This window comes from Eumetopias jubatus, unplaced genomic scaffold, assembly GCF_037043125.1.
Source record: "Eumetopias jubatus isolate StellerSeaLion01/CBP00866 unplaced genomic scaffold, mEumJub1_p1.0 scaffold_15, whole genome shotgun sequence".
Taxonomy (NCBI): domain Eukaryota; kingdom Metazoa; phylum Chordata; class Mammalia; order Carnivora; family Otariidae; genus Eumetopias; species Eumetopias jubatus.
This window is the reverse complement of record NW_028274821.1, coordinates 13,874,481-13,887,616: the sequence shown is the minus strand read 5'-3', so window position 1 is coordinate 13,887,616 and position 13,136 is coordinate 13,874,481. Positions and strand designations below refer to the sequence as shown.

General features: G+C 36.9%; 1 pseudogene; it reads right to left on the bottom strand.

Annotated features, from left to right (window-relative positions):
- Positions 1 to 200: 200 nt before the first annotated feature.
- On the bottom strand, positions 201 to 866 carry LOC114197894 (large ribosomal subunit protein uL22 pseudogene; annotated as a pseudogene).
- Positions 867 to 13,136: the final 12,270 nt, after the last annotated feature.

Sequence of the window (13,136 nt, the reverse complement as noted above, 5' to 3'; positions counted from 1 at the left end):
TATGAGGTGTATGCTTCTAGGCCAATGGTATGACTTCTTTAAACTCCAGTTTTTTCAGCCATCCAATGAAGATAATACCTGACCACATACCACACATTGTCAGGATTAAATAAGAATGTATTTGAAAAATTCTTTTTGAACTGTGGAGCAAGTTATTAAAATTTATTTATTTATTTATTTTGCGAAGATACTTGAAATATGTTTAATAATAAAAGGCCACCAACATTCTCTTTTTATTTTTATTTGCATTTATTCTGCAGAATTTACTCCCGGGCCATAAATTTTTGTTTCTTCAGTTTCTTCTGGGATATCTTTTTCTTCTGTGCAACCTCCTCTTCTGGTTTAGGAACAATCTGCTCTTTTTCAGTAAGGATCATCTCAATGTGGCTGGGAGAGCTCATGTATGGGTTAATCCGACCATGAGCCCTGTACGTTCTACGCCGCATCTTGGGGGCTTTGTTCACCTGGATGTGCTCAATGACCAGAGAATCAACATCTAAACCCTTAAGTTCAGCATTACTCTCTGCATTTTTAAGCATGTGCAGTAAAAATTCAGCACTCTTCTTGGGCCACCGACCCTGTGTCCAGTCCCACTGTTTGGCCTGGGCACACCTACCAACTCCACCATTGTAGCGACGGAACGGCATACACTGCTTCTGTAAAGTGACATCTTTCAGATACCTGGTGGCTTTTCGGATATGCATACCGTTGATGGCCTGGGCAGTTTCATGTGTGTTCTTAAAGTGAACACGAAGATTTGAACCTCTTGATTTACATGATTTCGTAGGGTTTTCTGGGTCAAGCGAATAGCGAACCATTTTCAGAGGTCACCTCAGGCCGCTTAGGGGGAAGAGGAAGAGCAGAGGCTCCTGCAAGTTATTAAAGTTTAAAACAACAATATTATCCATAATGATAAGAATAATAAAACTGCTGAGAAGTTTTGTTGAGTAGTTAGCTTTCTGATAGCTCCTTAAAAAATTCATGTCCTTTGCCCTCAAGTTCCATTATAAAATAGCTATAGTAATTTTTACACCTTAACATGACAAGCTTTGGGGGATTTTTTTTTCCTTGAAGCAGATCAGATTACTGCTGTATCATCCAAGAAATTATGATATTATTGAAAAGGGGCAAATGTCCAGGATCGACATCTATTTTTCTCTTCTTTCTCCCACCCATGATTATTTGTAGGGTAGATAAATTTGTAACATGTTTTAAAAGATTTAGATGAAAGGTGTTAATATGCAATTTAGTAACAGTATGCTCTGTTACCTTGTTTTTTTTTCTTGAGATTTTCTATAACAAATTGCCCAATAGAACTTCTTTTGACTTACTACTTATCTCTTAGTTATATGTTTTATTTTACCGTGCTCAGATTTGCACAGCATACATCTACATAAAGCTCTAAAAAAGAAATCATTTCTTAATTTTTTTCTCATCTCTGAGCCTTTCTTTTAACACGGTTCTGCAGAACAAGCAGACGCAATGGTGTGTTTAAAAGGGTTAGGAGGGGAGACAGCTTTTTTTTTTTTTTGCCTTCTAGGTTTTTCTGTCGAAGGAGCAAGCACATTAAATGCCAAAATAGCAATAGCCCCAAGAACATATTAGCTTGCTATGGGATACTTAAAGCTCCATGGTAACAATTATTTGCAGAATTCACAAGATATACTTTTGGAATTAAAAGATGCTTATCTCATTTTAGAAAAAATACCATGCCTAGATGAAGGAGAATAGGGGAGGATTTAAACCAGACTGTTTTTTTTCAAGAACTGACTTTATCCATAATTAATCCTTTCCTGTGGTTATATTTATGTTCTTTCACGTTCATTTCTTATATTTCTCATCTTTTACACTGAAAAAGAGTAGGCTTGTGCTTGCAGTCTGCTGGGGCTAGTGTATGGTTATGAGGTTGGGAAGATATTACATTTCACCTCATAAGTTGATTATGTCCTCAGAGTATGCATAAAAATGAATTTCCCTTTATTTGTTTGCTCTTAGAGAAAAATCCTCAAATAAACTACTTGTCTACCTTTTAAGTAGGTTTACAGCCATACCCTTCTCCTATTTTTCATAATGTTCTTCCTGTGTCCTTACGTCTGGGGCAACAACCTGTATTCATAATCACAGAGACAAGAGTTGGGGCTAGTCACCTATGGACATGATGTACAAGATCAGAGAGTCGGCTATTACCAAGCAGTCCTGGAAGAAATTATTACAGGCATAAATGAAAAATGAAAGGGGTCCTTAGGAGTAGGAGAGTTTAGGAAATGTGAAATGAATATTATCATCAGTTTTTTTCTGGTCATAGAAGCAATGAAAACAATAGATGCAGAAAAAGCGTTTGACAAAGTCAGTACTCTTGTGATTAAAAATCCTGAACAAACTAGGAATAGATAGGAACTTCCTTAACATGATATAGGACATCTATGAAAAAAAAAAAACCCTACAGCTAGGATCATATTTAATGGTCGATGACTGGATTCCTTTCCCTTAAGATCAGGACAGATTTAAGGATGTCAGCTCCCACCACTACTATTTAACATTGTACTAGACATTCTAACAGGGCGATTATGTAAGAAATGAAACAATACAACTATCTATATTTGCAGACGACGTGACCTTGTATGTAAAAAATCCTGAGGGATTCAATTAAAAATTATTAGACCTGGTAAATACATTCAGCATGATTACAGCCTACAAAATCAATATACAGAATCAGTTGTACTTCTGTACACTAGCAATAAACAATCAAAAAATGAAATTTAAAATAGCACAAAAAGAATAAAATACTCTGGGGCACATTTAGCGTACAAAACTTGTACACTAAAAAGTATAAAACATTGTTGAAAGAAATTAAAGCAGATTCTTAATAAATGGAAAAAAAATCTCATAGTCACAGATTGGTAGTCTTATTAGAATATTATTAGGATAACAGTATTCTTTAAATTGATTTACCAACTTGCTGCAATCAATATATACCAAAATCCCAGAGGCCTCCTTTTTCAGAAATGGAAAAGCTGATTGTAAAATTTATGTGGAATTTATGTGGAAATGCAATTCAAGATCATGATGAGATATCACTTTGCTCCCACTAGGATGGATATGATAAAGAAAATAATAAGTGTTGGCACAGATATGGAGAATTCGAGACCTTGATACAAAACGTAAATTGGTAAACCATCTTTCAGTTCCTCAAAATGTTAGACAAAAAGTTACTATGTGACCCAGAAACTCCACTGCAAGTATATATCCAAGAGAAATAAAAACATACATGCCTACAAAAACTTGAAGGTATGTCCCTAGCAGCTTTACTCATTGTAGATAAAAAATGTTAACAAACCAAATATCCATCAGCTGATGAATGGGTAAATAATTTGTGGTATATCCATACAACAGAATATTATTTGGCAAAAAAAAAAAGGAAACAAAGTGTTGGTATATGCGACAGTAGGGATGAACCTTGAAGGTATTATGCTAAGTGAAAGAAGCCAGGCACAAAAGAACATATATTGCATGATTCTATTTATATGAAATGTCCAGAAAAGACAATTTCTAGAAACAAAAAGTAGATTAATGGTTGTCTGGGCTGGGTGGCTGGGAAGCAATATGGGGAGTGATTGCTAATAGGTATAAGGTTTAGTGGAGGTGATGAAATCGTTCTAAAGTTAGATTGCGTTGATAGTTGCAAATTCATAATGAGAACATTAAAAGTCATTGATTTAACACTTTAAATAGATGAATTTTATGGTAATGTGAATTACATCTCAATAAAGCTGTTTTTTTTAAAGCTGAACAAACCCCCAAAAGGATAAACCCAAAGAAATCCATGTCAAGACACATCATAATTAAACCTTAGAAAACTAATGGCAAAAAAAAAAAAAAAATCTTGAAAGCTGTGGAAGAGAAACAACAGTGTCAAAATGACGACTCAAATGGCATTAGATTGTCATCAGAAACTACAGAGGCCAGAAGGACTGGCCTGGATTTGTGGAGCGCTGAAAGAAAAGAATTACCAACCCTGTATTTTATATCACACAAAATTTGCTGTCAGGAATGAAGAGGACATAAATGAAACAAAGGAAAACAATAAAGAATTTTTACAAGCAGACGTAACTTAAAATAATAGCTTTTAAAGAAGTTTTTGATAAAGAATATCTTAGGACATTAGGAAGGAAGAATAAACAATAGAAAGAGCCAAAATATGGTTAAATGCAATGGACTTTCCTTTTCTTGAGTTTTCCGAATTAAGGTCTCAGCAAAAAGTAAAACATTGATGTGGATCTCAAAATATATAGAGGAAATATTTAAAACAATGGTATTATGAATAGAGGAGGATAAAGGGACTTAATGGAAGCTAAGTAGAGTTTTAGAATAGTTCTCTATCCTGATTCCTGTGGTGGTTACAGGACTCTACACAGGTAGTAAAATGGCATAGAATGATACACATACATTTTACTGATGGAGATTTCTTGACTCCGATACTGTATTTTAGTTACACAAGATGTAACTGTTGGACGAAACTGGGTGAAAGGTACATGGGGCCACTCTGTGTTATATTTGAAACCCTGTAAATCTACAGTTCTTTAAAAATGAAGTTTAAAAAAGTAATGATGACCCAAGGACTAGAGAAACACCTATGGTGTATGTGTGTGTGTTTGTGTGTGGTGTGTATATGTATGTGTGTGAAAAATAGAGGGAGACAGGGGTGGGGGGCAGGGAGAGATTGAACTATACTGAATAGAAAGATGCCGAATGGAAGATGTGCAGATATAAAAGGCAAATTTCACGAGTTTCGCAGTCTGGCTTGTGGTAGTTCTCATATTTCCCATATAGTGTATTCTCTTCCCACAACTGATTTCTGATTTTTATCTCAATGTCTTCTGAGAATTCATACACTTTCACTTCTGAAGCCATCATTGTTATATGGTATATCTAAGCAATTACTTGGATCCTATTCTATCCCAAGGGCTGCTCCTTCATCCATTCTCCCCCGAAGACTGGATGCATGCTTCAGTCTTGTGACTTTCACACTTAAGTTTGTCTTTGATGTTTACTGGCATCCTTCATGATTTTATCTATTAAAAGACAGACTTTAAAAAATAAGCATGTGTTTACTAAGTGTAACCTTTGTGCAAAGTAGAGTAAGTTTGGAGATGAGAAGATTAAATGGGATATTTGAGAAAATAAAGGAATAAAAGATGTTGTACCATGTCTTTTAAAACTTTATTTGTAGCAGTTTTAAACCATTATAAGAGATTACACCAGAAATACAAAGTACAATAACCTTACCAAACAGAGAACCTAATTATAGTTAAATCAGACAGAAGGTGGGATCTCTTGTTGACAAAAAGGAAAAATAAAAGCAATGATTAAGATAGTGGGAAGACTTGAAACAAAAAATAAACCCGCTTATAAATAAACAGCCCTTCCCTCATAAAAATGTTGATAAAAAGTTCATGTTAATTTTTATTTCCATTGAGGAAGGCAGGATGTATGAGAAACATAATAACCTGTAAATTTTATCATATTCAATAAATATCCACCTGTTACAATGAATGACAGATGCTTCCTAGAGATCTGCACCTTTGAGCAAAGTGGCAGATTGAGACATTTGAGGGGGAGCAAGTAGGCATGAGGATGAAAAATGAGTGTCATAGATTTGCATGGCATTACTTTTAGTAAGTAGATAAAACTGGGATGTAAATGGGAATTGAACACCATAATCAGATCTGTCAAGAACTCCCTGAACATATCCAAGAGGTACCTCGTACCTGTTCCCAAGCTCAGAAGGATAGCTTGTGAAAAGAGCGGCAAGTGTTTATATATTCATTTGTCAAAGATAAGCCAAGAGTGTTTATAGTTCGATTTTGGAGCTTAACCCAATTGGCATATAAGCGGTATTTGTTTTACTACACTCTTATCTAGCAGAATGTAATGATCTGTTTCGGGAGTAAGGTAGTACAATTCAGGGGCGCTGGCATTTGCTAGAGAGATAAAGAACTAAGGTCCATTATCCTGCGCATTTACCCTTCCCCTCCACTTTGATATCAGAGTGCTGAAAAAAAAAATCCAGCTCAAACAAATTTCAAAAATGAAAAGAAGTAAAAAACTGATGATGTGTATCTCACCACATTGGCTGGCTTGTTGTGGAGGCAAGGAGACTGTGAGTTGAAGGTATAACGAAAGCCCTCAGTTATTGTAAAAAATAATCATTGGTGGGTAGAGCTGCCACCCCCCTCACCAACTGCCTCCATGACTCAGGACCCACTCCATCAGGCCTGGGCAATGGGGAAGAGGGTGGCTGGGCAATAGACCTTATGTAGTATTCAGTTGTTTGCCGAAAAGTTCGGCAAAAATCCGGCTGGTGGGAAGTGTTTCCTGAAGCACTAAAATGCTTGATGACATCATCAGGGATTAGGCCAGAACCGAACCTTGGATAAAGTAGTACAACCTGATGCAAATAAATAGATCATCATCATTATCATTCATAGTCCCCAGCACCATCACCGCCATTGGACAGGAGATAAGAAATCAAGAACTGGGCGACTTTTCTCCATTAAAGACTGAATAAATTGTCAGCTCCTGCGATAGAGCTGTTTAAATATGATTATTTATGTTTTTTAATACTGTTTGTCTCCCCACTCTATCTCACATGGCTGTTGGGAGGATCTAAAATTGATTCTATAAGTAAAAGAGGGAAACAATATACAAGTGCCAAGCATTGTTTTAAAATGTATATTTGTCATATTTTCTCCAGTTTGTTCTAAAGGCAATTATCACTCTCTGTGATGGCCTTTTTTAGTACAATGAGTAGCTCAAATTTTGAGGCACAAAAAAATCATCCATGACTTTTCCATTCTTCACTTACTGTAAAAAGATTATTAAAATAAAACTTGAGAGTACATTAAGTTGATACATTAAGAATAAAAATTTTAAAGCCACTTTTAATCAGACAGCCCTCCCGTCTCTTTCCAAAAGGAATAATAAGCTCAATGTTTCTTTTCTTTTTTTCTCTTTTTTTAAAAGGTTTTATTTATTTCCTTGAGAGAGTGAGCAAGAGAGAGAGCATGAGCGGGGGGAGGGGCAGAGGGAGAAGCAGAATTCCCTGCTGAGCAGGGAGCCCGATGTGGGGCTCAATTCCGGGACCCCGGGATCATGACCTGAGCTGAAGGCAGATGCCTAACCAACTGAGCCACCCAGATGCCCCTCAGTGTTTATTTTCAAGTGTAGCAGCATGCCTTACATATTGAATATATATATATACATATATATGTCAAAATTGGCATCAACAAATTCTCTATTATTGAGGAACACTATTAAAAATAAATAATAAAAATAATAAAAAATAAAACATTTCACAATGTATAGGTTAAATAGTTTAGACAGAAGGTGACAAGAATTTTTATTTATTTTTTTAGAGGGGGGAGGGGCTGTGGGAGAGGGAAAAAGAGAATCTTAAGCAGGCTCCACACCTAGTGTGGAGCCCAACGTGGGGCTCAGTCTCACAACACTGTGATCATGACCTGAGCTGAAATCAAGAGTCGGACATTTAACTGACTGAGCCACCGACAAGAATTTTTAAAACACTTTATTTTGAAATAATTATAGATTCTCAGGAAGTTGCAAAGAATGTACAAGGAAGTCCCTTGTACCCTTTCCCAGCCTCTCACTGTTAACATCTTACACAATTATAGTGCAATATCAGAACCAAGAAACTGACCTTAGTACAACCCGTAGAGCTTATTCAAATTTAACATGTGACGCATGAACTCATGCAAACGTGTGCGTATGTGTGTAGCTCTATGCAGGTTTATCATGCATATAGCCTTGCACAACCACCACTATCCTCAAGGTGGTCAAATGCTCCATGACCACAAGACTCTGCTGATAAGGACTTTAATTATAGATCTTATGTGGTTTGACACTATACAATTATTTATAGAGAAATAAGTATATACTATGCATAAAAACTGATATAAATGGTAGAAAACATTACTTCCCCAGTTTCTCTCTTGAAAATTTGTATATGTTGAACCGTCAGAAAAAAAGCACATGTGCACATGTTTGTGTACGTGGATATAGACAGAGAGGTAGTCCCTATAACCCTTCTGGCAAGTCTGTACAGGACAATGGCAGCAGAAATAATGAGAATAAAAGCAAATTATACATGAATTCCAACTTATAAAAAAAAATAAAATGGGATTATTTGTGGAGAGGAGAAGGATCCTGAGCCTTTGCCTATTCCCTCTTCCCCTAACCTCTTTTTCACTTAAAAAGATTCTTAGAACTTTCCAATCACTATTTCAGGACATACTCTTATATTCCTTCTCTTGCAGCTGCATCTCAGAGCACTGTTCCTTATACCTTACTATCTCAGCATTTTAGTGAAAAGCTCTTCTGGGGGCAAAATAATTTTTTTGTGTGATACTAATTTGTGTTTTACTTTTGTTTCCATTTCAAGAAGGAACCTGACTTTTGATAATTCTTTTCCTTGGGGGAATTTTGGAGTGCCTATAGCAGGAGCCGCTTGAAGTCAAAGGCTGCTTCCTTTTGTTGAGAGAGCCAAAGCTCATTGAAGAGAAGGTGCTGGATCTCTCAAAGGGAGAGGGAAGTTGTGAATGCTCTGGTGAGCAGTAGGAGGAGAAGAAGAGAGAATAGAGGGAACAGAAGTCACGGGCATGGGGTTCTGGAACAATGGGGACCTGTACATCAAATTGTGGCAGGGCCCCAGGAAGGTGGTGAGTGTACAAGGAAAGGAATTCATGAGGAAGTAAGAAAGACTAAGTACAAGTCTCAGGCCTCCAAGCCTTGACAAAGAGTAGGGGCTTGGCAGGGAAGCAACAATGCAGAGAACTTCAAGAGATCTGATATCTCTTTGATTTTAGTGCAGTCAAAGGAGGTGAAGCAAGTCCCAGTAGATTTTCCGGTGAGGTGGCTGTTAAAGAGAAACAGAGAAAAATGCTCTTTCTTGTATACTAGAGTATATGGATTGAGATTCATACTTGCCTTCGAGTTTTATTGATGACTTTCTCTCCTACCACCACCTCCTCAGGTCATGTAAGGCAGAAATCTAGAATTCCTCTAGATCCTCAGTACCTGAAAGAGTTCCTTGCACACAGTAGGGACTCCAGACCTCATTGCCGAATGGAGACTGAACCGGAGTCCATACATGGAGACCATACCTCTTTGCTGAATGAAGACCACACACAATTATTTGTAGTCACCTTTAAGTGTTATGTTTTCATGATTGAGTGAAAGTTTTCATTAGACTCTTGCTTTAGAAGGAGACTTCTGAATCCCCAAAAGCCCCTGGACAGAAAAGACTTGGAATTCCAAGAAAGTAAGGCATAGGTTTAGCTGTTCCTAGTGAAATAATTCTTAGCTCTTTCCAAAGATTTGTCACCCTGATCCCACTTGGAGAGTTTCTACTGTAGACTGTTTCCAATGGGATTAATATTCCTGTAGGTGATGGGGCTATGGTGATGACCAATATATATTTCTAATCTCTATGACTTATACTTCTTGAAAACTTTTTATGTACTTCCTACATACCACTTTGAAACAATGTGAAGCAGGCAGTCTTGACATAGAAAAAGGAAATGTGAGCTAATGCCTTAAAGTGAGGTCTCTGGGATCAGACTGCTTGGGGTGTGAAGCCTTGACTTATGACCAAAGGCAAGTTACTTGACCCCTCAGGCCTTAGTTTCCTCTTCTGCAATATGGGGATAATAATTGTATCTACATCATAGGGTTGTTGTGAGGCTTAAAGAGCTAATAGGGGTAACACTTGGAGCAGTGTCTGGCATATAATAATAACTTCTATTATAATTAGCTTTATTTAACATTACTTATAGATTGTAGTCATTAAAAGGTTGAGAGTAGTTCCTAATCTACAGTAAGTCTTCAATAAATATTGGTTATTATTTGTTACGTGTTTCATTGACAGGAGGTATTTCCTCTGGCTAGAAAAATGTTTAAGAACATAGTTTTCACTTGGACAAGGTTAGCTTTCTTGGAGGAAGTCACAGAAAGGTTATTTTTTTGTATTGTCCTTTGGTTTACATGAAGCTTCTCCTGTGTTCAGTGTAGCGTAAACCTATCCTTTGTAGGCTAAAATATTAAAGTAAAACCATGGATAAACAAAATAAGCTCAGTTTAGAGATTTCTGCTGAACAAAATAAGAAAGTGCTTTGGAATACTAAAATTTACCAGAATTTTGCATAAAGCTTTGCAAAGATAACCTTTCTCCAAGGAGTGAGGTTTTAGTATTGAAAATAAAAAGTGGATGAGTTGATAACCCTAGGAGATTAGGGCATTTGTATTTTAATGATGTCAGTGTGATTCCATTCCCCTCTTCCCTGAAGCAGTAGACCTTGGGTCCTTCCTGCGAGGAATTAGAATATTTGTTTTCCTATATTCACGTCTGTATTACAGGGCATCCCTCAGGGTCTTCATGTTGTGACCTGCAAGCCTGAGCTGGAGCCTGACCAAAGTGACCGAGGGACTGATTTTGCTCGGTCGCCTCTTGAAGTTTATTCTGCACAAGGTTGCAATAGCTTTCTCAGGCTTAAGCCATTCCCTGTAAACAATTTATTCCCCTCAAAATTACACAGATAGGAGTTTTAAATCCTTTTTTTCTGATAGAAGCTCAAAATGCAGGTTATTTAAACTTCCTAAATCCACCAACTTCTTAAACCCCTACATGTTACTGTTTTTCTGCCTTGCTACACTGTTGAAATTATGTGACAAACATTGTCATGATTTTCTTATGTCTTCTAAATGTTGTCATAGCTCCTTGATGTTTTGGATTTCCGTGGTTACTTTTCTAAAAAGGTCTAACTGCCTTTCCATTTACTATTAATGGTGTGTGTGTGTGTGTGTGTGTGTGTGTGTTTGGTGTAGCTCCAATCTGTTATTTTTTTTTGCTTTATTTTTGCAGCTACAGTGTTATGATACAAGCAGTATTGCAAAACCCCTTTGTGGAAGCAGGGTGTAGAAAGTGGTTTCATGACTCTCAAGTTATTGTGGTTTCTACTGTATTGTGACTAATTAACTGAGAGAAAAATGCTTTAATTCTTATATATTCTGATTCTTTGAATTTTTTCCAGCCACACATGCAAAAAAGCAAATAACATTTCTTGCTAAAAATAAAGGAAATCTATTTAAGGGGAAAGAGTTGGCTTGTTTATGAAACAGAAAAGAATAATGCCAATAAAATTATTGAGTTAGTTCCAAACATTAATAAATATATATATGTGTGTATATATGTATATATATAATATATATATATAATATATATAAACTGAAAATAGTACACCTATAGTAAGTAATTATTGTACACTTGGGAAATAATAGGTATCATTTAGCCATTTTATACATGCTAGGCAAGGTATTCTGTGCTTTATAATCACTACAATATTCCTGCTAGATAGGTGTTATTGTGTCCATATTATACCATATTGTACACCACAGCACTGTGGGTCAAATAAATGAAGATATTTGCCTCAAATCACATAGCAAGTAAGGGCTTCAGCCTGAACCCAGATCTGTCTGATCTTCAAATCTTGTACTTTCGACTTAATTTTATTTTTCTGACATACAGTATTTTTTTTCTTTGCAAAGACAAGACCTGATATAAAGGTGAAACTTCTTGGCCTCTCTTGAGTCCAAGATTTAGCTGCAAATAAAAGCATGTTCTTGATAAAACATGTGGTAGTCCAGGGAAAGATCACCTAGGAAACTTTTGTCATTTCTGAAAGGTAAGCTTGTAAGGGAAACCTTGATCTGCCGCAGTGCCAGATTTCTTAGTGCTAATCTTATGGTGGGAGTATTTTCCCCAGAAACTTTCTGAATTTAAGAGAGGATTATAAATATATAATTGTCAACAGACATTGGCATAATATGTATTTTTTTTAATAAATGCCCAAACTACCCTCCATTATCTTTTGCAAATAGAAAAAGCTTTATAATTCCAGGCATTTTGTTAAGGAGAGAGGAAGTAATGAGTGCCATATGGCATGTCTGCTGCAAAAAGTGGTACACTATTTTCTCATCCAGAGAACAGCACTAGGTACCAAACTGGGATCGATGCCATGGGACCACGAAGCCAGGAATACTCAGGGAAGAACTTGCCAGGCTCCTCTAATTTGTCCACATGCATAACCCTCACGTTACCACCTTCTTCAAAGGCAGACACACATTCCCAAGTGTGAGAGGCTAGGCAGCATGGAGCTCAAAGAAAGCAGAACATAAAAGTCTCATGAGTTCTCAGGCTGGTCCAGAGAAGGCCCCAAGGTGATGGATCTATTCTACTGAAATCCTAGAATACACCTTGAAAAGTCAAGAATCCCTGTGGCTTCTTTGGCTCTGGCTTCCCCATGGGCTATTCTCATCTGTTCACAAATCACATTGTTCGTCTTGAAACATAATAAGCCTTTAAGAGAGGAGAGGTGGGTTGAAAGTGGGTGGGGTGTTATGTCTGAGGCACCATCCTTAATCAAACTTTGGATGCTATGTGTCATGTATTGCCCACTTTGGGGGCTGGAACACACACACACACACACACACACACACACACACACACACACACTTCTCCATATAATTCTTCCAAACAGAAAAGAATCTCCTTTGTTGAGATCACTGTTTCTGTTTCTAAAATTCTATGTAAATGTTCAGCTGTAAACTCCTATAGCTAGGAGATATCCTAGGGTAAAGGGAATTAAATACATCTGGAAAAAAATGATTGGCTTTTCAAAGGGAGATTTTACAAGAAAGCCAAAGACTCTAGTTTTGGGGCTATTTACAAATATTACAAATGGAAAAGGAAATCTCTTTCATATCCTCTCTCTCTCTCTGTCTCTCTCTGTCTTGGTCTGTCTGTCTGTCTGTCTCTCTCTCTCTCTCTCTCTCTTTCTCTCACACACACACACACACACACATGCACACACACACACACAGAGGTTATAATAAACTAAAATATAAAGGACAGACTGGGTGGCTTAAATACTTTCCTTTTTCTCTCCAAGGTAATAAACATTGTGCCTGAGTTATCTGCTCATTAAGTCACTGAAAAATGCACCACCAGTTAGTATAAAGTCCTTTGTAAACAGTGAAAGTCTCAAAGGTGACTCCGCACTTAG